At 36.3% G+C, this 27,792-nt stretch overlaps 1 protein-coding gene and 2 non-coding genes across 3 annotated transcripts in view; all 3 read right to left on the reverse strand.

The window, feature by feature from the left end:
• The window catches only part of LOC141435752 (alpha-N-acetylgalactosaminidase), a 70,462-nt gene extending 48,150 nt beyond the window's left edge, over positions 1 to 22,312 (reverse strand). Inside the window, exon 1 of the mRNA XM_074098540.1 lies at positions 22,081 to 22,312. The gene's annotated coding sequence lies outside the window, so the exon portion shown is untranslated. The remainder of the gene's footprint in view (positions 1 to 22,080) is intronic.
• A 3,945-nt stretch (positions 22,313 to 26,257) lies between these two features.
• On the reverse strand, positions 26,258 to 26,346 carry TRNAY-GUA (transfer RNA tyrosine (anticodon GUA)). Its single transcript is given in 2 exon segments — positions 26,258 to 26,293; positions 26,310 to 26,346. It is a non-coding gene; the product is annotated as a tRNA-Tyr (tRNA).
• A 438-nt stretch (positions 26,347 to 26,784) lies between these two features.
• On the reverse strand, positions 26,785 to 26,858 carry TRNAN-GUU (transfer RNA asparagine (anticodon GUU)). Its single transcript has one exon. It is a non-coding gene; the product is annotated as a tRNA-Asn (tRNA).
• Positions 26,859 to 27,792: the final 934 nt, after the last annotated feature.

Raw genomic sequence — 27,792 nt, forward strand, 5'->3', positions numbered from 1 at the left:
TTAATTAAAGAACTGTAAACCTTATAGTAATTTATTCAGAATCTCGAGTAGAATCGGTTATTTACAACATATTTTATCTCCATTTTGTGAGGAGGCCTCTCCTGTACCTTACAGTGGGATGTATATAGGCCGCGATGATGATGTTGATGATATTTAATTTATTTATGCGCCTTCCCACATTGTGATAAGATACGGTTTTAAATAATTTATTGAATCAGGCGTAACTTTGCGGTTGTACACATCAATGACCTATATACAATTATTTTGCTCATCCGTGACCCAAACTTCAGAAAAGGCGCTATAAATTTTAGAGCACCCATGTCCTGGCCACAATATAGAACTCTAGTCTAGGCACATGCTATGCCTGGTAAAGAGCGTTGGCGGTTTGCCGCAACATTATACTGAGTAAGCTCCAATTATTCTCTTCCTTACTTTTTTTTCCTACTGTGTATCGAATGGTTCTCTATCGTTTGCCCGAATTTCATATGCCCGAATGTATAATTTTCTAGAATTTTCATTTGCCATAAAGCAATTTATTTCTGAAATAGTTATTTCTTCAGAGTTGATATTAAACTAACCTAACCTACTGTATTCTTTATTATGATGACATTTAAAAAAATCCTGAAAACAGCACGGTTCTATATATTTTATGGCAAACGTTGGTATGGCAAGTGAAATTCGAGCAAATGAAATTCGGGCAAGTAAAGGTAAACGGTATCGAATCGTATAAATAAATCATTCAATCAGTAAATAAATCTCTCTCTTCACCACCATCATCATCATCATCATCATGTATATTTAAGAGCCTAGCTCTTGTCGGTGCCAATGCTTTGAGCTCCTGATACGACATTACCTTCTCTTTGACTTGATCCATAAACGCACGGTTCACCACCAAATGATGTTAATATTGGTTACATCATTAATATTAGTAGTTTAGTATACCATGAAACACTAGCTATAGGTCAACTCACTTGTAAAGCCGTCACTCAAAACCTCATTATATCACAATACCAGCTAATAACGCGCATTACTGTCAAATTAACCAATCCAATTTGGAAGCATTGATTAGTGCAACATACAACAGTAATAGCTCTTTGTAGCTCTACATCGCAATGATACTGTACTTCAAATAATAATATTCGTTCAATTGGGCAAGTATCCGTATGTAATACTTAGTTATTTTCTGTTTTGAAATTAACTAAAACACCACATTTTATTATATATTTTTTTATTGTTATTATTTTCTACATTTAATCGTAATACTTAGTAACGACGAGTGCATGAACATTCACAAAACAACGCTTGTATTCAATTGTTTAGAGTTGGGTTTCTTTTTTTCGATGTAGTATCATCAATATAACTATATATTTATTAAGATTCCTTTTTTGCTTTTGTTTCTTCACAAGTTCCTTGTTCCTTCACTTCTAACTGAACTACTTCGAGTACATATATGTGGAGAGTGGTGACTGAAATCAAAGCGCTATGATAGATTGGCAAGTTGGTTTTATATTTTTCTTGCACATGTGAAGCATTTAAATTTGATCAAAAATGTTTAGCCTTAGTTTGGAGTTTGGCAAAGAATAGTCGGTTGTTCTGTTTTCAATTTCTTACGTCATACAGCATAGCATATTAGCCGCGATGACTGATGAGGTGTTGTTTACGTATTTAGGTATTTGTGAATTTGTCTCTCTCTCTACTATTGACTCCTTTGCTTTTATACTAACGAACTATTAATTTTATTTCGATAGCATCGTAGAAATTTCCCACAGTAAGCGTCATACTGTTTCATTTTGTCAATCAACGCGATATCACCATGATATTTTCTGTGAAAATGTTCTATGGCGAGTCTCGGATCGGTTGACTCGATAGTTAGTATATCTAGCAAATAATTATAGGTTAGTCACGTGACATGTTATACTTAATTCGAGTCCATTTCACGTAACAGTTACGTAATAAACTGCACAGAATAAAAGAAACGTGTCTTACGTCCAGTTAACTGTTACAGCTCAAGCCCTTAAGAACCGTATCACTGGAGTGTAAGACTAAAAGTCAAGTGCTTAAAAATGAGCTAACTTACACTCTTATCCTTATAAACATTACCAAAAGGCCGTAAGAGTCAAACTGAGTATGTCTTGTTAATCTCGACAAAAGTAAACTTTAAGAGTGAAGCATAAGACTCAACATCGTCACATACAGGCTTGTGTTTAGTTGATGCAGACCTATTGAACTTTATTAAAGTGGTAGAAGACTTAAAATAGAAATGAAAGTGTTAAAGTACAGACGCTAACAATTTGGTTAGTGAAAACGCACCTAAGATGGCAATGTCATTGGGACTCCGGCCTAAGAAGGAGCTGCGCTGTAATTGCAAATGAAGCACGCAGTATTTTGAATAACAACTGAGATGAAAAGCAGCTGAAATCGGCAAGTCAAGAAAGTAACAGGTAATGTGTCAATAAACCTCGTATTCTCAATAGGTGTGATGAGATGAACCCATCTTGGGATTTAACGTGAATCTACAGCTTTTATGTACTTTAAATCATCCTATTACTGTAGAGTGGTAGATGCAATGTAATAAGCGTACGACCAATCCTTGAGAAACCTAAGTAGATATCTAGCAGTAGACGTCCCAGAAATGAAAACAAAGATGAAAAAACAAGACAGCAGCTTTTCCCGTAACATAATACGCTTGATCATTGATGAACACGCTTTTATTCAACTTTACGTGTATGTGTCGGTGGCGTCGAGGAAATATTTTTGTTTGACATCCTAAAGCAGGGTTTCTTAAAGTGTGTTCCAGGGACTCTCTAGGGGTCTGTAGTATGTGTATCAGGGGTCTGCAATAGGTCAGTCTGTAAACATACATTTATTACGAAATTTCCAAAAATATTTTTTGACAGGGATCCGTCGAATTGTTTTTGCAGCCTGTATAATCTTTGCCACACTTGTAATAACTGACGTCATAATATAAACATTTAGGCAACCCGGTGCAAATTATGATGTTACAGCGTCAACCAGAGGTACTCGTAAATACAGCTCAAAATAAGTCGAATCTTGCAATGTCAACTCGACCCACTTGTATTTGTTGGATTGACGTGAAATTTGGTACGGATATGTAGTTTGGATGGCAATTCAAGTACAGCTAGGTTAGTAAAAATTAGTTTGTATTATAATTTGATTTTTATGGTCTATTACGAGCATGCCATAATAATAAAATGCCTATCGCTAAGAAGAAGCTAATTCCAGGCCAGAATAAGGCCATATTTGGAGTTTTAGTAAGGTTTTATCTTTTGTTTTACATAATTAAAGGTTTTTAGTACAGCGAACACAATTTTTTTGTCATTAATTCATGTTTTACATGAATAATAGATAGTACAGTCGCCATCAGATATTTTGGAGCGGCCAAGGTGATCAAAAATATGGAAACATAAACTAATACCTTAACAAATAGTGCATGTGCCGATATTTTAACCACCTTGGCCGCTCCGAAATAACTGATGATTGTACACGCAGAGAAAATCTATTTGGGTAAGTTTTAAGCCTGTGACATCTTAATTCGGAAAATTTCCCATTTCTCTTGTACCTACAACCATATGTTTAATGCTAGTTTTTCCACGTTGCAACTAGAGCTGTTGTGTCCGAGTGTACGCAACAGTAAAGTGCTGAGACCGGTTTCGCAATATTATAGTATGGGTCGCTGGACCGGTCCACTTCCATAAAACACTGGAAGTTAATATAAATAGTATTTAACGAGAATTCGTGGATTTTGTAGATTAAAATGCAACATTCACCGAGTGTTGCCTGTAATAAATTAAAATGATTTTTCATTAAGTACACTTGAAGTCATAAAGGTAGGATAGAATAGCCGCTAAGTTCAACTTTATACTATATACAATAATTAACAGAAATAAATAAAAAAAGAACTAAAACTAACTTACTCTAATCCTAAAAATCTATATTTACAAATATCACCCAAGTCGTTGCTATTGGGCAGGGTGCCCATAAGGCTGGCTGCGTTTCCTCGTTATATGGAACTCTCAGTCGTAAGGAATTTATTGTCGTGTGATTACTGATTATATAGTGTTTGTAAATGCGAACTTTGTAAGTAAATAACATTAGAATAAATTAGGTACACAAATTAAATAAAAGCCATTTCAATACGTTTGATGACTCATGAGGTAAAAAAATATTTCTTGGAGTGCTTACTCTTTAAAATAAAAATAAATTTTCTTAATAAATGCTGTGCTGTGAACGAACAAATGCTATGACAATGTGATATCATGTGATAGTACTGTTGTTGAAGTATTTCTTAATTAGCACTATACCTAATAAATTCCTCAATCTCGATTAATGGGTCTTTTTAGGGTTCCGGAGCCAAAATGGCAAAAACGGAACCCTTAGAGTTTCGCCATATCTGTCTGTCGGTCTGTCTGTCCGTCCGCGGCTTTGCTCAGGGACCATCAATGCTAGAAAGCTGTAATTTTGCAAGGATATATATGTAAACTATGCCGAAAAAATGGTACAATAAAAAATTTAAAAAAACATTTTTTTTAGGGTACCTCCCATAGACGTAAAGTGGGGTTGATTTTTTTTCTCATCCAACCCTATAGTGTGGAGTATCGTTGGATAGGTCTTTTAACATAAACAATAAAATCGAGCGTCCCCCCCGACTTAATTTTTTCGTAATGGCTACGGAACCCTATTTCGTTGAAAGGAAAACTTCATATCATGCCGTCCCACTCACGCTAACAGTATTTAATAGGAGAGTGAAAGGGACGGTATGAGGAACTTAGAATTTCAGAATAGCTTTCCAGTAGTCATAGCTTATGTCGATTTGCCTAAATGAACTGTCACTGCCACTAAATTAAACAAAACGACCATGAACAGCGAAACAAAGAAGCCCGTAGTACATTTTGTCTTTGTTCTTTGCCCTAAGATCTTACTTATCATTACCGTTAAATGCTAGCACATTGCGCAGACGCGCGCAACGAAATCGAAAGCGGTGAAAACAAAGCGTGACATAACACCGATGGGAACTAGCCGATAATAGTCATTACCATTACACAGAACGGTAATGAAATTGATGCATGTCATTTGTTCTGTGGATGGAACATTTTTGTGTGTTGATTTAGTGAAGCTCACGGTGTGCTCATTACCATCCAACTAATTATAATAATTATGTATGAATGCGAAAGTTTGTGAGTTGTGAGTGTGTTTTTGTTACGTTTTAGGCTGAAACTGTTAAAAGAATTAGAATGATTAGGATGAAATTTGGTATGTAGATAGATGGATCTCTGAAAAACCACATGGGCTAGTTTAATCCCGATATACCCACGGGATCGAGATTTATGCGTAAAAATTCCCGTGGGAATTCCCGAAAACCACATCGTGGTTTTCATTAACATTGCATTAAAAGCCACCATAAAAGGGTAAAATTTCGTGACTTTAAGCCGGCTACATGTTATTCCAGATGTCCAGCTATCTACATACCAAATTTTATCCAAATCCGTCCATCCGCTTTACATTTATTCATTTACATTTATTCATTTATTCGTTGCAGCCATGGTATTATAAGATGACAAATAAATATTACAGTGCTACATGGACCCCGCTAGGGCAAAGCAACAACTTATCCTTAACTTACTCTAGGATTGATGCTAATATTAATATTCTTACTTAATTAAATAATGTCATAAAATCAAATCACACAAATTACATTAAATCAATCATCAATCAATCTTTAGCGTGAAGGAGTAACAAACACACACACTATCGCATTTATAACATAAATAAAGTAAGAAGTAGGAAAGGAGGATAACGAAATTGCAACCGTTTCGTTTAGAGGCATTAGATTTTGCATGGATGTTCTCACAAGTTCAAAAAGATCACGATTTTTGGGGATTCTCACGGGGATTTTAATTCCAAAATGTCTGTGTGAAACTTTGGAATCAGCTTGCAGCGTTGCAGCGCTAGTATTTCTGGACCGGTACAACTTAGGGATCTTCAAAAAACGAGACTACTCCTTTAGCAAAGGGCCGGTAATGCATCCGTAGCTCAACTGATGTTGTGGGTGCCCATGAGCGGGAGTGATTGCTTTCTATGAGGTGACCCGCCTGCTTGTTTAGCCCCTATATTAAAAAACGCGAATGCAGCCACGGGCTAGTTCACTCTTATTTTATTAACCATTTATTTTGCATGATCCAAACACTGCATTGTTTAAAATTAATTAATCCATATCAACACAAAAATTCGCGCTATCATTGCATTTTATATAATTTAATTCATTAATTGCATTTTGTCATAATGGGATCATTGCCTAAATAAACAATTTATTATTATTCTCTTTATTTATTTTCATTCTTATGATTAGTATTGCGTTGCCTTTAGATACTTGGGTATGGTATGATACTTGGTTTACCTACGTTTACAACAAATTTGATGTATCATAAATATTCAGTACTAATTAACCCAAATAGTTACTTATGCGGTTATAACTGGTTAAGTAATTATTAAAGTTGTAGGCATTTGTGACCAGCGGTGCAGCGATCTAATAATTGTGCCCTCATTAAAAATCAAATGTATTCAGGTTATACACGTGACTTAAAAATTGGTTTTGAATAAAGAAAAAAATGGAATGCAGAAGCTTTAACATTGGATAACTATAGTCTCTGGAAACGCTCGTGGCGAGCTAGACCATAAACTGTAGGAACAGAGAGGGCTTTTTGCGTCCTCCCTTGCACTTACGGGTCTTATGGGTGGAGTATAAGTATGTTAATATCGTTTAACGCGCTCGCAATAACAATCTATCCATCCTCTCTTTATACCGTTTGACCAACTGACACGTTTAATATTGAAATATTGATTTCGATTTTGGAATAATGAGACTAGTCTCAATGTAAGAAGGTGGACAATGCAAATACAGTCAACAACAAGTACTGGCAGCAAAAAAATCTTGTTTTTTTTACAACAACATATTTAGAAAAAGAAATGAAGTTCAATTTGCAATTGAATCAAGAACACTTTCCCAATGCAAGGACTGCACTTGCTCAACCTGTGAATCAGCATGCAAACAGCAAACAAAGGTGGATGGACGCACAAAAAGTTAGAAACAAGAACTGGTGCTAAGCGATTATTCATGGGTTACGACATCTTTGGTAAAAGAGACAGGAGTGAGCGAGAAAATGAGGAAAACAGGTGGAAACTCAAGATAAGAAACTATGGGAAAGCCTAGTGGAAGTGACTGACCAGCTAGGTTGTTAGAGTGTTTTCAGATATTTTTGTAAATTAGTACGACTTCGATATATGAAGATTGGTCAGTAATTTATTCTCCATCAACTGCTAGGGAATGGAATTTCCTCCCGTCATCTGTTTTCCTGGACAGATACAACCAAGGACTGTTCGGGGTTAGAGTGAAAAGAGTTACTGAATCATTAAATACACATTTGACTTCATCTGCACTTTTTATTAGGTGAGAAAGGGTCCAACGATACACCACATCGAGTTTTGGCGAAAATAAAAAAAAACAATTTACGTATAGGGAGATATCCTACCACTTTTTGTGCGTGGTTAAAAAACATAAATATACTCATACCAAATTAAAGTCTCCAAGCTAAATCGCATACAGACGGACATGACGAAACTATTAGCCTTCCTTGTAGGACTATGGGCCTTATATCGGCTCTGTGCCTATACTTCTACATCCATGAAGGGCGTGAGTTATTTACCAATACCATCGGCAGTTAGCCCGCTACATCTTGTGTTTCAAACATCTTCGAACTAGTTCCATCTCGCGTGCGTACACAACAATGAGCTGCTTTGCATGTCAATCGGACGAGACACAATAAATAAATGTGCGAACTGACACCCAATATGCGTAGTAATTAGTGGTCACTGTTTGCATGCAGCTTCTTTAGTAACGCATTCATATTTATGGCGAATTTTACTTGAAGAAAGCAAAATGTTTGCGCTCAAAATGTTTACACTTTGTGTCTACTACTAAGCCTGGGTTTAAAATTAACAATACCTTTTGTGAACATCGTATAGTTTACCTAAACTGTGGATATAAAACAGAATATTTAATGGTGTTTTAAAAAAAAACATTTATTCTGCAACTATTAAGATTCACTGCGACTGAGGATATAGGTTAAGGTATACCGTAGGCGACAAGACTAGCAACCTGTGACTATTGTACCGTTTTTGACAAGCTTAAAACCTAAAATTGCTAAAATTGGCTCAGAAGCGGTAACGTTTCGTGTGCTCTGCCTACCCCATTTTTGGAATAAAGGCGTGATGTTTGTGTGTTGTGTAGTATAAGATTCAATTACAGATTCATAGATACTTGGATGGCTGAAACTAAATAAAATCATGTAAATAAATAAATACTTAAATATAAATATGTATGTAAAGGCCGGCAACGCACTTGTGTGTTGTGACTCTTCTGGTGTTGCAGGTATCTATGGGCGACGGTAATCGCTTACCATCAGGCGATCCGTTTGCTTGTTTTCCCCCTATTCCATAAAAATAAAATCATACAAAATGATTACCATGGCCAAGAATTTTTACGTCAAAGTTGCGAGGAAAGTGGCGACCCCATTTAATTTCTACTATAGTGTGTCGTACTTTGCCCAGCACAAAGTCGCAACAAGCAATATATATCTCGATTTGCAAGTCACTACTTGTGCTGGCCCATATTCGTGACATGGTGATCATTATTGTTACATAACATTATTTATAACCGGATAGCGTACAGTGACGGAAGACGAAAACCGGTGCACTCGTGTGTTACATATCCGCGTAGCACGGAATACATTAATTAATTAAACAATTAGTAAATAAAATGTATTCCTTATTTCTGTCCATTGTAAAGCTTACCTTAGAAAATCTCTATGTATATACTTGTGTTCTCTGTACTGTTTACTGTATTGGTGTGCAATAAAGAGTTATTGTATTGTATTGTATTGTATTGTAAATAATGCAACAAATGTGTAAATGTAGCAAGTGCACCTACAGACGAGAAAAATAACTGAAAGAGCGCGTAGAGTTAGAAAACGGACTCCTAACAGGGCCGCAGGGTCACAAATGTGTTGCCATATTCGAGCACTTTACGTCAAACTTAAATGTTTTTTGTGTATATATTATGTATATAAAAACAACAGATCCCTAAATAGACAAATGGTCTTCCGGAAACTTGCATATTTAGTTTCCGCGGAATAGCGATGAACGAATGTTTAGCAGACGGAGTCACGGGCAAGCGGGCGGGCTAGTCTAAATTAAAAGTTAAGTAAGGTAAACGTACGAGTGATCGTCACTGCCCCAATAGTTGCTATCTTTAGAGAGAGAGAGAGAGAGAGAGAGATTTATTTACACATATTCGATACACAGAAAAAACACGTTAGAAAGAGATAATAATTAGAAAAAAAACATCGAATAGTATAAATTGGGGCCCACTCAGCATAATGTTGCGACAAGCCACAACGCTGTTTTTCAGTGGGACCCATAGGCCCCCTTTAGTTTTATGTCATTAGCGATAGAGATGACAGCCGGGTGCCATCTATTGGGCATTAGCGTGTCGAACACTCGGACGTTTACCTTACTTACGTACTTAAAATAAATGACAATCTATAGGATAATTTTGAATACAACAATCACTTATTTATTGCCCTCGGGAGAAGTCATGGGTAAGAACTTGAGACCTTATTATTATGAAACATTACGGCAATAGTGTGGGCCGAAAATTAAGATATTAATCATAACATTAACTTGCTTGGTGCGCAAAATGTTAAGCAATGCGATCAAACTATAAACTTACAGATATGCTCAGATCTGATTAAATTAAATATAGCATGAGCTGAGTTATTACGATCGCAGATAGATTTTAATAGTAAGGTTTGAGAGTTTTTAGAAAACGCATTTATGTATAATTTTAAGATATGATAGTAGAAGCGAAACGTGGGCTGAATGAAAAATAGGCATAATTTTTAATATCCAGCACTTTCGTGTTTAAGTATGCATATACTGGTCGTATGCAGCATATATATATACTGAACTATAGCACTCTCTCTGCTAGTCATCGCGTTTTTATAGTGTTAATATCTCAAATCAATATGATACGCGTGATTTTGACAAAATTAGACATTAATGACATTGTAATAAGAACCACGGCACGCGTCATCGTGAATGACTCTATCTATTAGTACCTATATACATATGCCTACGTAAACTATTATTTTATTAACAACAAAAAAATCTAATCTAGCCGTGAAAAAGAAAAGGCTGCTGATTTTTAATTGCTTGGCGCTTTATACAAAATAATAATTAAAAGAGAAACTATTTTTTTTTCAGAGATCCCTTTGAAACTATTTCATCTTCCACGGCTTCCCCCTGGCACTTTATTAGTCATTGAGCGGATTATTTTAATCAAATGAAATTATGGAATATTACTGCAATTTTCTGCCGTCAGACCGTGCAGCGCTAGCATAAAACGTAATCAGTTTTTTGAGTATCTTAAATGCCATATTATTATATGATTTCAATTAAATTTTTGGAAATATATGATCGATGTAAATATCATGTTATTTTGTTACTAATACATATATCATGATTTCTATAGGTACTTACTTATACTCTTTGGTCAATTAATCATTTATTTACAAATAATAGATAAGTACATTACAAAAGCAAAGAAAAATAAATTACATGTAGAACTTTTGGACCATAAAACCAAACGTGTTAATGTAAGTATCACAATATGTAAATAATTAAGTAATAACCATAAACTTAATATTACTTAAGTAATAACAATTCATACCCTTTGGTCATGATCTGTCATGGCGACAAAATAAAGAGAACTGACGTTGTCATGGAGGTTTGCGCTAGTGTCGCCCCCTGCGCAGAGCTTTGCCTAATATGCCCTATTAATTAGTTTTTAATTCGGTTGTATGAGGCTATATCTGAAGAACGCCAATGTTACAGTGGCTACCAATATTATCAGGTAAAAACGTGTAAAATAAACAAACAAATTGGCAAAAATTAATAGATTAGATAATCGCACACCGCCTGCAAGCACTTGTAAGCTCTCACGCCCGAAGCTATTCGAGGCAAGGTTACAGTGTGTTTATAATACGAGTATAATCCGGCCACAGTTTACCGTAGACGTTGGGAAACATATGATGCAATCTCCGTAGATACAATCATCGCCTGGATAATCCGATATCTTTGGACGTAGGATAAAAGTAGTATCCGGATCGGATTAAACGTTAGTGATAGATCCGGCATTCTTTGAGCGTTGACAGCATAATTTGATTACGACTAGGCAATTTAAACTGGTTTTAGGGTTCCGTAGCCAAAATGGAAAAAAATAAACTCTTATAGTTTCTTCATGTCTGTCTGTCCGTCCATTTGTCTGTCTATTCGTCCGTTCACGGCTCACGCGCTCGGCACATCGAGTAGCAAAAGTAAAAAGATATCTAATATCTGGTAGCATGGTGAAGGATGAGCTCTGGTTGAGTTCAAAATGCGTCAGTGTAGTCTGGTGGTGGGGATAGATGGGTTTGTTAGTTTAGTTTATTTATTCATTCAATATAATATTACATCATAAAATTATATTGAAATTGTTTGTGTGTGTTCTTACAGTGTGGAGGTAGAGGAACTGCATGAACAGTGAACACACATTTCTTGCAATAAACGTAGCGATCATAAAGTCGCGGGTGAGCAAAGAAATTATTTCATTCATAAAAAAATATGTCTTACAACAGGATAAAACGTTCACTTGTTTCCTCACTGTGAAAAAAGCTCGAGGCTGTGCCCAATGTGACATGCTGTGACATGGTCCGGGACGTATCTTGACGTTCTTGAGAATAGTAAGCATTAAACATTTTTTAAACAACAATGCAATCTGCACTTCAAATGTGTTTACAAAACAAAATTCCATTATCTTGGGAACGCCGTGACCTCAACCCACTTGCGGAGGCCTTCATTCATCACCAAATTTATCGAACAGCGCACGCGCAGAGCAATTTTTCAAAACGTTTGACAGATCCTGCCCACAGGCGCACTGCCTACCTACGTAACGTCAGCTTGGAATTACGTGTTACAAAACTGAAGCGGAATAATAGTTGATTGAGTTTGGCTGTTATTTGTTAAAGATTATTAACTTTTTTTTTAAGTAGCCTGTATGGCTGGCCAAAGGCCTCCGTCACCCGCCTTATAAATGATTACTTTTTAATTATTTACGGTTATTTTCACTAGGTATATTAACGGTAATCACGCTCTACAACTCGTAACACATGTTCTTGTTATGTAGTTTATAAATTATTATTACTTTAGTTATTGTTGTTCTTTATTGTGTAAATTTTCTGTATTGTGTGCGTGTTATGTTATGTTTTTACTGTTTCTTTTGCATGTATCGGTTTTTCTATATTTTATTATATTGTTTGTTTGTAACAATTACAGAAGTTTCCCAATCAAATTTTAACTAAAGTTGATTCTCACTAACAGTACAAAGGCGAAATTTTATGAGTGTGGTTGTGAGTGTGCGTATGTGTTTGTCACACTATTATGCTAAAACGGTTGGATGGATTTTGAAGCAATTTGGCATACCGGTCGTTTATGATCTGGATTAACCAGGAGTCACTGATTCGCTAGTTTTGCTACCAACTGATTCGCGTTTGCAAATAAGATATACAAGTAAAATTTGACCCACTTCTATTGGTCGGATTGACCTGAAAGTTTTTGTAGAATGTTATTAGGTCAGCAATGTAAATACAGTCAACAAAAAATATCTGCAAAAAATACTGCAAAAAAATATTTTATATTTTTTTATATTTTTACACTCAGCAATGGAATCGCGCACTATAGTTTGGATTGATTGTCAAATATTTTTAAGTAGACTGTACCTTATTTTACAATCGCTTTTTGTCCGAGGCCACCAAAACAATCAATAATCCGCGTACGCACTAAAATTCATTACCGAGTAAATATTATAACGACGTAATTCAGCGTAATGGAGATTGAAACAAAATGGTGCATGAACAGCTACGAGCATGTTTTATTTTTAGGGTTCCGTACCCAAAGGGTGCCAATGGAACCCTATTACTGAGACTCCGCTGTCTGTCTGTCTGTCCGTCCGTCTGTCAAAGGGCTCTATCTCTTGAGTCGTAATAGTTAGACACTTGAAATTTTCACAGGTTATGTATTACTGTGACCGCTATAACAAAAAATACTAAAAAAGGAATAAAATTTATATTTAAGGGGGGCCCATACAAGAAACGTGATTGTTTTGCCATTTTTTTTGATATTAATAACGGCAACAGGTAGACGCTTGAAATATTCACAGAATCTTTGGTTATATAATGACTTTAAAAATACATAATTAAATTAAAATAAAATAAATATTTAAGGGGCTCCGGTACAAAAAGTTGATTTTTTGTGCCGTTTTTTTTGGTACTGTCGAATGTTGTATAGATAATGGTACGGAACCCTTCGTGCGCGAGTCCGACTCGCACTTGGCCGGTTTTTTTCAACGGTTTTAACTTTAAGAGTTGCGCGTACAAATAATTAATTACAAGGCGTCATGTGAAATAATTTGAAACTATTATTACAAACTAAGTACCACTATCTGAGTTAAAGTGCGAACTGGATAACAGTGTACACTCTGGTTAAATTCAGCAGCTACGCAAAACTAAATAAATAAATTCATCATCATCATCATCACATCATCAGCCGGAAGACGTCCACTGCTGAACAAAGGCCTCCCGCTTGGAACGCCACAATGAACGACAACTCGCCCCTTGCATCCACCGGTTTCCCGCAACTCTCACGATGTCGTCAGTCCACCTGGTGGGAGGCCAGCCAATGTTTCGTCTTCCGGTTCGTGGTCGCCACTCGGAGGACTTTTCGATTATCTGCTCTTCGAGCGATGTGGCCCGCCCATTGCCACTTCAACTTGCATATTTTCCAGCTATGTCGGTGACTTTAGTTCTTCGACGAATTTCCGTAATCCGTAATTTCGCACAATTCATTTCAAAATAGTTTTAACTCTTTTAGTTTGCAATTTTCAAACTATGAGATTTAGGCTGCAAACCAATGCCTCGTCCAACTCTTCTCTCTCTGCTAAGAGGGAAGATGATACTGTGCCTGTAATTTCCCCTACTGTAAAACTTTCCAAACCGGAATATAACAGAGCAAGCACTGCTAAGTTAATGGACTGAGCTTCTCATTTTACCTATTTGTAAATCAATCTCATGCCATAACACATCAATTACTATTGAACTTTCAATAGTCAGTAATATCTTATTATTTACCTCATTATTACATGCATCTTGCTTCATTAAATCTACAATGTATAATTCAGTTCATTGATTCGACCTAATTAAAGAGGACGGTAATTGTCTAGGACGGCAGCTGTAGCGTAACATTATTTGTAACCTTCAGGTATCATTACGAACAATTAATCTTTGACCCCATTGGACTGCATAAGTACATGGGTGCATCTGTGCATGCGTTTGAGACACGTCTGTTGTATAGGTAAAGGTACGGTGATACTGATAAACATAACGATAGTTCATGTATTTGTCTAATTATCATTAATTTCTTACTTAAATTTATGTACATTGGAATTGAACATTGCACTACGAGTCATCATCATCATCATCATCATGTCAGCCGTAGGACGTCCACTGTTGGACATAGGCCTCCCCCACAGACCTCCAGTTGCTTCGGTTGGCGGCGGCCTGCATCCACCGTGAACCTGCGGCTTTAACCAGGTCATCCGTCCATCTTGTTGGTGGACGTCCTACGCTGCGCTTGCCGATCCGCGGCCTCCACTCGAGAACTTTTCGGCCCCAACGGCCATCCGCTCTCCCTGCTATATGGCCCGCCCATTGCCACTTCAACGAGCTGATTCGGTTGGCTATGTCGGTGACCCTTGTTCTACTTGTTGTACTACGAGTCATCATCATCATCATCCCAGCCTATATACGTCCCACTGCTGGGCACAGGCCTCCTCTCAGAACAAGAGGGCTTGGGCCGTAGTTCCCACGCGGGCCCAGTGCGGATTGGGAACTTCACACGCACCATTGAATTGCTTCGCAGGTTTGTGCAGGTTTCCTCACGATGTTTTCCTTCACCGCTTCCTGTACTACGAGTATATGAATGGAATTGCATTGCCAGGCCGCATTTTATATTTTTCTCTATTTCTTAATTTTTTGCTATCACCCAAAAGGTTAAAGTAATGAGGGCTATCGCGTATGAATTCGCCACTAGAGGCGCTAGTGTAGCGTGAGGTCTCCGAAATGTCAAATCTCATAGTTTTTGGGTGAGATACGCGGGTTTATTTATAATTAGAATGATTTTGTGAATATTTTGCAATATCTAAAATTAATTATGGCAAATATGCGTTCCGGGCCAATGAATGTCTGTGTTTTAAGACAGTTTTGTCTTTCGGAAACCTTTGTCCTCCCTTTTTTACGAACAAAACGGGGACTATGCAGCAATGTGGCATGCTCGATATTTTTATGGTACAGTTTTAAGGTGTATTGAATATGATTTTAATCTAAACTTTGTTTTCACGCCCGTAATAACAGACTTTGAAAGCCATACTTAAAAACCTCACGCAACAGTGCGCCATCTAGTGAGACAAAAAACGATAGCCCTCATTGGCTCACCTATGTCTATGTGTGTAATGAATAATGTTTGTGTTTTCAATCATTTTAGAGAGAAGTAAATCAATCATTTTATTTTAAACTTGGATCTTGGCAACGTAGCGTATGAACCTACACACAGTATTCACGAAAACAATACAATACAATAACTCTTTATTGCACACCAACACAGTAAGCAGTACAGAAAACACTGTAAAAACAACCTTGTGATATTATCAAACCGAGAAGCGGGCATGCGACGCGGGTCAACGTAAAAGCACTACCGTTATAAGGAGGTGAACAAGTAACCTTTTGGATCAAAATAAGGTGCCTTTAAAATTCCTATCACAACTCCTTTCCCAACACGCTTCTTCAGCCCAAACTTAAACTACATTCATAAAGTGAGTAGCTACACGGCTATTTTGCGAAACTGGACTTATTTTATAATCACTTGCAGAATCGTGCACGCGTGATTACACCACGTAATAGAACTAGCAAAATTACCAGCCTGTAATGTTATTCTGAATTCCTTTTACGTTTAAACTCACTGGTTACGAACTCTTTGGTACATTGGCATTGCTACTGGCTGGAAAAAGCGTAGAAAAAAAGATGTAAACACGATGTGTGTGTTCTTTCGTCAAAATAAATTTCATAATAGGATTCCAGTGCAGGCGAATTTAAAAATAAATAAACAAATTTAAAACATTTTGAAAATTTACCACGAGCTTTACGGTGAAAGACAACATCGTGAGGAAACCTGCACAAACCTGCGAAGCAATTCAATGGTGTGTGTGAAGTTCCCAATCCGCACTGGGCCCGCGTGGGAACTACTGCCCAAGCCCTCTCATTCTGAGAGGAGGCCTGTGCCCAGCAGTGGGACGTATATAGGCTGGGATGATGATGATGAAACAAATTCAAACATGAATAAATAAATTTTTAAAACAAGGCGAAGCTAATGAGTGCATTTATTGTTTTAGCTTCAGATCCATAAGCAAAATGCTTGAAAATCAATAAATTTAGCGCCTTTTGAATACTTTGGCACTGATAGAAGCTTTAAAGCATTCGATTGAACTCTTCATAGGTATATGTGTTAGAAAAAATAATAAAAGTTTAATCTCGTTGAAGAAACTTCCCCGCAACTATCGCATTTATTTAATTTTCACATAATTATATCCTTTTGTCTACCAAACTGTCTTCACAGTTTCACAAGAAAAATATAATTTTTATTGCCAATTAGTGCATGCCTGCAATAAACAAAACCACGCATTTTGTAAGCACAGCAAAAATCTCACCTAGACAATGCAATGTAGACATATGTCGAAAGTATTTTGCGCCAAACAAATCCTTTGTTATAATAAACTTGCGACAAAAAGGAAACAAAAATAAAGTAACGTGCTTAAACGGCGGAACCAGTTTTAATGGTTTTATAAAAATTTAAAACTATATCATTTTAGTTCATTATTTAAAAAAAAAATTATTTGTGTATTGGTTTTGTTAGTGGTGACCTTCTCCGGGTGTATGCAGATGGCCAATGAGAGCTAGTTCCACTTTAAAAGTTATTCAAAGTTGGCATACGACACCAATGTGAAAGATTTAAAACACTTTCTGATTCATCAGGTACATTTTGCAGTGGTTACAATGACAGGATGCGCTTCCTACACTATAGTAAAGTATTGTAAAACATTGAACGTGAGTACGTATCTTCCTATATTCCGTTACATTAGGTTAGCGTACGATGATTTCTACCATTAATATCAAAGCCAGCGATCGTAACTGACAGCTCTTTATAACACGTATATAAACAACACGATACATCGACGGAAAAACAAAGGAGAATAAGAATAAATTTTACAAAGTCGTGGGTAAAAACTTTTCAAGGAACTAATCGATAATTGTAATCTGTCATGAATTTCGCACCATATCTAACTATAAACAATTACGGAGCCTTTCTCTTTCCTTTTTGAGTTATCATTTTACCTTCGACGCCACAGACATATAGTAATCATTTATTAAAACATAATATTAACTACTTAAATAAGTTTATGTTAAAAATTACATATTTAACACAGCCATTTTTTGCTGTACTTTTTGTTGACTGTACTCTTGCATAGTCATCTTATAGTCGTTTATGGAACTGTTACGTAATAAGGACCGTTAAAACACGAGTGTGGTATTGTATTGTGTACCGAGTGTTGTTCATGCGGGGGGAGAGGAAGGAGGGCATTAATGAACGTATGGTACCTACTCTACTAACGAAGCACAATACAAAATGATGGTTTTAAATTACTCTTGACGGTTGTCTTGAAGCTCTGTAATTAAATTAACTGACAATGATCTACCTTGTGTAATTAGACTATCAGTTACAATGACATCTTGCATTTATTTTGGAACGGATTTGAAAGTCAAATTACACTTTAAATGTCAATTAATCTTTATTATGTTTGTGTGTTTTATTAATGTAGTATTACGGTTCCTCTTTTGGAGAGCCTCATAGGCCTCCTGTTGGAATCAGAGGGATTAGGCGGGTGTTCTCGCGTGGATACTGAATCGCGAACCAGGGTGAGACCTTTTCATAATCAATTACATTATCAAAGTCAAAGTCAAAATATCTGTATTCAATTTAGGCTATAACAAGCACTATGAATGTCAAAAAATAAATCTACCACCGGTTCGGAAAAACCTCTGTTAACTTGGTATATTTTTGTATGTAGATTCACAATGTATCACCAAAAAGCTCATAGAAAACTTCAAGTTTCATTTCAAACTTTAATATTTGAAAGTACTTAGATGAGCAAGACCCAGTGCACACCACGGACCTCTGCTTGAGAAGCTATAACCATTGATTCCGAACCTGGAGCTAATTATCCCAAGGGGTAAAATTGTAGGCCTCGGTGGGTACTGTGGGTGGCGAATACAAAGCCATTAGACATATTGAGTATAAATAAGGAGGAAAAGTCTTTCTGCACTGATTTATAACTGGTAAATAACTGCGTAAATTTTCCACACGACAATTCCAAGCCGAGTGGATTAGCTCGTTGAACTGGCAACAGGCAGGCCATATAGCACGTAAAACAGATGGCCGTTGGAGCCGAAAAGTTATCGAATGGAGACACCTGTTGGTGAACTGTTGGAAGAAGCCGAGTAGCACGATAATAGGTTATATAGTTCACTAATTGAATCGTATCACCATCATCATCATCAGCCTACAGCAGTCCACTGCTGGACATAGGCCTCTTCCATGGCGCGCCACAACACTGTCTTCAGCTCCACGCATCCATACGCCGCCAGCGATCCTCTTAAAGTCGTCCGTCCACCGTGCCTCAGGATGCCCTACACTACGTTTTCCCGTCCGTGGTCTCCAGTCGAGGAGAAGGAGGAGCATTTTAATCGTATGTGTTTAATTCATCATCATCATCATTCCAGCCTATATACGTCCCACTGCTGGGCACAGGCCTCCTCTCAGAACAAGAGGGCTTGGGCCATAGTTCCCACGCGGGCCCAGTGCGGATTGGAAACTTCGCACGCACCATTGAATCGCTTCGCAAGTTTGTGCAGGTTTCCTCACGATGTTTTCCTTCACCGCAAAGCTCATGGTAAATTTCAAATGTAATTCCGCACATGAATTTCGAAAAACTCAGAGGTGCGAGCCGGGGTTCGAACCCACGACCCTCTGCTTGAGAGGCGATAGGTCAAACCACTAGGCCACCACGGCTTTTTTATGTTTAATTAATTTACTTTTATCTGTAGTTTTTTTATATGTATAAGAGGGGGAAAACGAGCACGCGGGACGCCTGAAGGGAAACAATCACCACCGCCCATGGACACCTGCCAACACGAGATACCCCTCGTGATAACTCACAGGTGCGTTGCCGGCTCTTTGAGAGACTGATAGGCTCATTTTTTAAAGATCCCTAAGTTGTACCGCTCCGGAAACACTGTGCCAGGAAGCTGGTTGCATATTTTTGGTTATTTTGTTTTTTTTTTTTGGTTATTTAGTTCAACATAGATTATTCGTTTATCCGACTTATTGCCTTTAGTCGCACAAGAATGTCCGGAATGGCCGCCGTTACGGCTTCCGGCACCGGTTCCGCGCAACGAGTTCCCGCGTGAAAGTAACCACTGCAGCTACCGATCGATTAAATAGATCGATATTGAGAGTTTTAGGAGAAGTTAGGTGACAAACACACGTAGGTACAGAAGAATTATATATTTTATATTTAGGATAAATTGAGTTTTTTAATTTTGTATTGTTTATTTTTATAGTATTTTCATTCCGTGCACATCACAAAGAATGTAACTAAGACTCTGCAGTCTGTCTCTCTGTCATTTTTTGAACATAAATTTTGTAGTAACTTAACATACATCAACTGGCAACCCTGATTTTAATGTCAAACAAAAAGGTCAGAGCAAAGGATAACAATCGCCGTCGATTGTTTTGTTTCTCGGAAACATAATTTTCTCATGATCTACTAATTGACCGTAACTTTGTATACATTTTATGAGATAAAATAAATATTGGAAAAATTCTTAAATATAGCGAAATAGTAATTTAATTTAGGTGTCATTAAATATTTTTAAACCACTAAATTTCGCCTCAAAAAGTGACGCAATATTCAATTTAAATACCTTTTTACGCAGATTTTTGAAATTATTGCAGCTTGAATATTCCGTTTACATTACATTCGGCGTTGTTGCAGTATGTCAGGGTTACTCAAAGTGGGGTACGCGAAAACGCTATTCGATAAAAGGTTTACGTGCTAAAAACCAAAAGACAGCAAGATGATTAAGATTGGTTGGAGTATGTATTATTTATTTTTAGTAACAGTCAATTTAGCAGGGGGTTCGCTATCGTCTAGAAACTTTAACAGGGGTACGTGGAGCCATAAGTTTGAGAAACCCTGCAGTATGTAGAGTAAAAATAAACATTATAAAAAAAAACATAAAACTAGTTTTGCCTACTCATACTCGTACGGTCAGCTTAGCAGGTAATTAAATTAAAGTATGTCTGAAGTGTGTGTGATTTATATAATTTGTCCAAATTCCAAATATACCTAACCTAACAAGTTGACCGCACGCCACCGTGAGGTATGCGGCTAAAACTTTACATAATTCAAAAGGCGCGTTTACGCAACATCATCTAGGTCTGAAGAGCGGCCCACTGCCGTAACTGTAACACTCTAATTGAAACACATGCATAATTTAATACGTATTTGTTTACTATAATTTAAATTGTTTGCGAGATTAAAAAAATAATATGGCTTACTTATATATGTAACAACTTTAGCTAAAAAAATATTAAGACGTATCTATTTTAGTTCGAAAACCGCGTATAATCGCGTGTAGCTTAGCTACTAAACGTTTCACCAGTGTCTGATAAGTTCCTGACATTTTATGTAACAGATATCTACGACGCCGTCTTTGTTTATGGTTCGCGCAAGCCCGCCAAAGTAGTAGCAAAATCCTTAAATTTACTGATTTAGCACAAATTTTACATTTTTTTTTAATACCATAAAAAAACTCAATCAAATTTTTCTTTTGTTTTTATTCATTCACAGTGCTATGGTTTCCTGCTGTTATACAGATACATAAATATTGTCTCTACAATTGAAACGCGTTAAATAAAAAGAAACCCAAAAAATATGGTCGGTTAAAGTTAGTATGGATCCGGCTACCGATTTAATTGCCAATAATGTAATGTGCTCATAAATTATACTCAGTATCACCTAGATATGACTTTATGTAACCAGTCTGAGCTTTTTAATATATTCGTGCAAGCTCTTATATTGAATACATATATCTATTTTTGTTCTAAAATATTATTATTATTAAAATATCGAAGCCAAATCAGTTTCTAAGTATAACTATGTCACTCAAATATTTAAAAAAAATACGCAAAAAAATAAGGGAAAAGTCACCGCAGAAACTCAAGATTGCACAATAATCATAAATGCCATGTATATTGTGTAAGAACTTTGTCACTTTTTACATCAGTAATTATATGTATTAGTAGTTATTTGTAAATATTTCTTATAATCAATTTTAAGTTTTAAATTACCTGTAAGTACAATTATTAGATGCATGATCTGTCTCAATTTTCATTTACTTTTATCCACACATTGGTTAAAAGCGAGACTTCTTTATGTTTGTATTTTGTTAGTACACAATTTTTGTAATACCAAATATTAATTATATTTTTTATATAATTAAAATACCTGTCTAACTACATCATACTATCACATATTATAAAAACCACAAGTTTGCGTTCAACGTCAACTTAATAATCCAAGACATATAATTTTTAATGCTATTACGAAATCTCTCGCAGAATCATCAGCGAAAGAAATCGAAACTGATATAATTAAACCCGCACGCTATGTCGCGAGATGATTAGCTCATACGATTATCAGTATCATTCACTCCGTCATTCTATACTATTTTCACTTACCGTAAAGGAGACGACGAAACGTTGAACCAAGAAAACTACCAAAAATCCGTTTATTCAATCTAGCAACACTGATTTTCTTTAAAAAAAATCACGAGCCACTTCAAAGTCTGACCGTATTCGAAACGCAAATTCGAAATTGCGATTCGAAATTTTCGGACCCGTTGGCGTGGTGCGTTTGGAACGCGGGTGGCTACGTTCCGTGCGAAAAGGCGACTGCGCTAAGCTCGCGTACGCAGCGTTCGTTCCCCCGCACATCGGTCAACGCAGGTCGCGTGATGGAACTTGCAAATCCAAGCGAGACCCCAAACAATCGCACATACATTGATCGCCTTCTAGAGACGCTTCGAAATCTTCATCTAGCAAACGCAGCATTATACAAAATGTAGGAAAACTGTCTCGCTTCATCACGTGCAGGTACGCAAAACGAGACAAATCGCTATCATAGTGACACCCGGGAGCCGCTTCATTGAAATACAGTGAAAAGGTGATAATGAAGCAGCCTCTCAGAAAACGAATGGCTTCTACCACCAATACCTAACATAAATCGTGATGTATGTAGTCGTCAGAACTTCTGCCAGTCGGGTCCGCTATTTCACAACCCCTCTAGGATTCTTCCTTTGATGCCATGACGGTTCCTATAGTTCTCATCTCCTTCCAATATGACTTCCACTAAGTAAATTGACTACTGCTTGTAGATACACAATTGAATAAACTTTTGAATAGGTACAGTCACTAGCATTACTATCTGCCACAACGAAGTGTGCAAAAATATCTGACACGGCCTACCGGTCTTAGAAATAGAGTCGCGCGTATTTGATATTTATATATTATATGTTGTGTCAGATATTGGTGCTGCTGACTGTACTAACTTACTTTATCGCATGTAAATGATCAAAAAAATCCTACTAATCGATTCATAATTATTAATGTACAGTTCAGAATCAATCCCGTCGTTACGAAATTGATCTCCATATGGCCTACCTTGGTTTGTTACCTACACATTACACAATAACAGGATTGAAATGTAGGCATTAGCTACTATTACCAATACAGTTTTATTTGAAACTAGCTGTTGCCCGCGGCTTCGCCCCCGTTGTATTTTTTCTGTATTTTCTTCCATGAAAACCTTCTCCAGACAGTAACGAACACAACAAAAAAAGAGTTAGCGAAATCGGACCAGTGGTTCCCGAGTTTTGCACTTAGCAACACATTTTACGATTTATTTTTATTTATATAGATTATTATGGATATGTTAGTATATTTATGTATCATTCCGTGAGTTACAGACGGTTCTGACAGAACTCAGATCAGCGCTGCAGGCGTCTAATGCCTCAGCATAATGATAACGAGGCTGTTTCACTTTTGCGGGGACACACAAAATATTTATTTTCATTTTTGTATTTATTTTTTGTTGTATTTGTGTTTTTATTTTTATTTTGCTGTGTTTGTGTGTCTTTGTGAACGTGAATAAATGTCTCTTTCTTTTTCTTTATTTCTTAAAGAAAATAGTGTGGTGTTTCCCTTGTCTTGTGTTCCACACCGCAGTGCTGGAATCCGAAGTTCCTAGTTGGAAATAGAGAGTAACTGCCTTACTCTTTTATTAGTTATCTTAGTCGTCTTTTATAACACCCACGGGAAGATATGGGTCCGACCTATTCTAAAACCTGGTACGGCGCAGACCAAGACCAATCCAGTCAAGTCTAATTGGGTGGGAATCGAATTGTCGATATTACACCGTTTTATGATTTAAATTCGGGTTTTCTTCCGCGTACCTTGATTACCTTCACTTTATTTCTTGCTGGCACGAACATAATAACGACTTATTTATTGTAAAAACACCAATTGATCGAACTATTACATCAGTTATATAATTTATTGTAATAACAGAATGCAACTACCGATAATATTATTGACTGTTCAATGCGGATGGCTGTTGTCCTTGGGTCTAGATTGTGGTGTTACTGTTCGCTGTTATGGGTTCGAAATTAGCAAAAAAAAGTACTAAGCTATTTTTAAAAGGTTATTAGGCTTAGCTTACGTTGCGACGAGGCCTGTAAAACCTAAACGCAGCAGAAGAACAAATAAAGAGGTCAATGAAAGAAGGTTAAACTTTGTCAAAAAATTGCGATCGCTTACGACCTTCGCGGTAATGAAATATGGTCTTCTACATCGGTTTCGATGACGGAGACCCAGATTTAAACAATAGAACTATTTATTTTATAAAATTACACTACAAAAACTAATCTAATATGGCTTGCTAGACCGAACCTAGTTTTAAAACTCTGGAACAGAGTGCACAATAGAGTTGGCCCTGTGAATTGTTTGTACAGTCACCAGCATTAATATCTGCCAGAGCGAAGCGTGCAAAAATATCTGACACGTTCTTCCGGCCCTAGAAATAGAGTCGTATCAGATATTTATGCACGCTTGTTGTGTCAGGTATTAGTGCTGGTGACTGTATATGTCATTTATATGTATTGCAGGGCTTGGTGGTCTTTCTTTTAAAATTTGACGTTTGAGATCGAGATACTTACCGATAATATCTCAGAGCGTATTAGCTGTAGGTGAGGTACTGCAATGGGCAGGTTCAGTCATCAGCACAGATATCAGCCACAAAAAGCATGCATAAATGTCTGATACGACTCTATTTTTGGGGCCGGTAGGGCGTGTCAGATATTTATGCACACTTCGCTGTGGCAGATATTAATACAGGTGACTGTGAATTTCTGTAATAGGTATAGGTACAATAGGTACATACATTTAGAATGACATCTCTGAAACGGCTAACGTATATTGTACTTCAATCCAATTTATGAAAAGTGTAAACAAAGACGCTATTAACCCGACCACAGATATTTAGTGATGTGAAAACCTAGAAACTATTGCAAAATAATTAATCTGTTAAGTAAACCCATTAAAATTGCTAAAAGTGGCTCTGAAGCGGTAATTTGGGAATACAGGCGTGATGTTTGTGTGTGTGTGGTGAATCCATTGGATGGAATAGATCAAAGTATGTTTGTCTATTTTATTATTTACAATACTTGATTTAATTCCAAAGTATGTTTATTCAATCATAAAAGCAGTAACTATTTTTTAATTTTAATGTAGTAAATAAAAATTGCTTACTAAATCGAATATTAATCGATTTTTTAAATGTCAATTTTTCCACCATCTCTACGCTAGTCTATGCTACTACAGATTAAACACGACATGTTTCGTTAAAAAAATAACGTCAGATTTTGACGAAGATTATTCAATTGAAAATTATTGTATATTGAAATCAAGTGAATTTTGGTAAAAAAATGTGATTAGATGTCTTGTTAAAAGACACAAATTATAGATAATGTGTTATTGATACGATCCAGTGGGTGTTTATACAAGATTTTTTATGAAATCGGTTTGTTTACACTTTTTATAAATTCTATTGATGTACCGTATAGGCTCAGCGTATAGGGAGCAAATTTTTTCGGTGAATCTTCGTGCGTTTTGCGGGTAAGGACATGTAATAAACGTAAGAAGCTGTAATCAGTTGGAGCCTTACCTAAAGAAGAAAAAGAATAAAATCAAAATTAGAAACTTTTTTACGAACAAGGACATCCGCTTTCAAGAGCAAGGTTCTCGTCAATTCACGTCTGGAATATAAATTAGACTGTAACAGATTTTTTCCCACGTTTATGCTAAATTTAGAAAGGAATATGTTAGTATCGAATTCAAGGTGGTTCACTATGATACGAGATCGCAGGATGTTAATATATAGAGCAAAGGAAACTGTGTTTAGATTAATTCATAACTAACGGGAAGATAATCAATACATGTTTATAGATATAGATACAACTGGTACAAAAACGGCAATCAAATCTTTAGTTGTCATACCTAAGTGTTTTTTTTACACGATTACCCAAAGAAAACATTGGCTAATGTTCATAAAATAGTTCAGTTATAAAGATATCAGTACAGTGCAGTGCATAGTTTTGTACATTAGAATTAAATCCATGATTTTATACTTTGCTATCACTCTCTTATTTTCTTCACAAAGACAATAAGATGCGCAGTCAATAAGAGATGAATAAAGAATAAAAAGTAGAAACATAATGTGACATTTAAGTACCCAGCTGAAGATGAATGTGTAGAGAGATGTAGAGCATTTTAGTGAAAATGCAAAAAATGCAAAAAGGAATCCTTCGAGCCGGATTTGAACCAGCGACCTATGGATAACAACGATTTTAACTCTACAGTCCACCGCTCTACCAACTGAGCTATCGAAGGTTGTAGTTGCATGTACGAAATAGACCGTTATAAGAGGTAGACGTAATTTCCTAATGATGTCAAAAATTAACTGGATTTTATTTACATAATTTGATAAAATTGATAATATTAATAATTATCGCGCTGAAAATTATGTAAATATCCTGAGCGCAAAAAACCTGGCCCTCAAATGTACGCAGTATTAGGTAATTTTATATGTACCTAGAGTGGGCCAAATTTTATGCTGCCTGAGTATAGGTTATTCATTGCAAAGCGATAAGCAGAAGTAAAGTGTTAAACAAAAATACACAGAATCAATCTAATTAGAGCATTTATGGAGCATTTTATTACATTACAAAAAAAACTATGCATAACAGATAGAAAGAAGCAAGGGATTCATTTTAATTAAATAATGTAGAGCATTTTATCATATTACAAAAAACTACAAAAAAAAAGGATCGCCCCCGGGTGGGCTTGAACCACCAACCTTTCGGTTAACAGCCGAACGCGCTAACCAATTGCGCCACGGAGGCAGATGCTCAGGCGTGCGAAATTTATCATCGTTTCCCTTTGACACACTGTTGTGTTATCTGTGACGTAAGTACAGCTGTGACCTCTTTTCTGTATCTTATATGGCATAAAGTCTACGCGAATTTTATTTTTTTAAAGAATAACAAATTTTTATTTGGAAAAATCAACTTTTTGTTAAGTGTTGAGGAACGAAGTACCAAAACAGAATGGTACGCAAAGTACCTACTCTACAAACAACAAAATAAAAGTAAAACGAGAATTTCTTTTGTTTCATTCGGATATATTATACAACTAGCTTTTGCCCGCGACTTCGTCCGCGTGGAATAATAACTTTGGAAAGTAATTTATTTAGGATAACTATTCTGCCAATAATAGCACATAGAAACTTCCACAGTTTACTGAAAATAACCTATTTTAATACATTGCTATAAATATAAACTATTTATTTTTGTTCTTCCGTCCATCCATACATCCTTGTTCTTTGGTAAAACAAAAATATTTTGCGGGTAGCCAAATTTTAGCAATACGACGTGTATTATACCATGCCAACACAAATGGACTAATTATTAGGTGATTCACCACCTTATGGTGTTTTTTATAGGATTATAACAATAAATCTCGAGATTTAAAAAAGACACGACAGAAAATATATTATGTATGTTGCCTTATTTTTTAATGTCCACCATTTTCTTCTTTTTCCACGTACGCAGCGTTAGTGAATAATATAATAAAATGCCAAATAAATAGGTGCGAAAAATTTAATCTTTATCCTCGTTAAAAATATGTAAATTATTTTTATAAATAACCATATTTGTTCTCAAGCTACAATGTAAACATATCGTTTGGATCACCTCGAAAGATATTATTGCCAATAAAAGCTTTTAAATTGTGACAGCAAAACAATCCGGCACACCCTGTAACAACGCGAATTCTTGA

Source organism: Choristoneura fumiferana, chromosome 15 (assembly GCF_025370935.1).
Source record: "Choristoneura fumiferana chromosome 15, NRCan_CFum_1, whole genome shotgun sequence".
Taxonomy (NCBI): Eukaryota; Metazoa; Arthropoda; class Insecta; order Lepidoptera; family Tortricidae; genus Choristoneura; species Choristoneura fumiferana.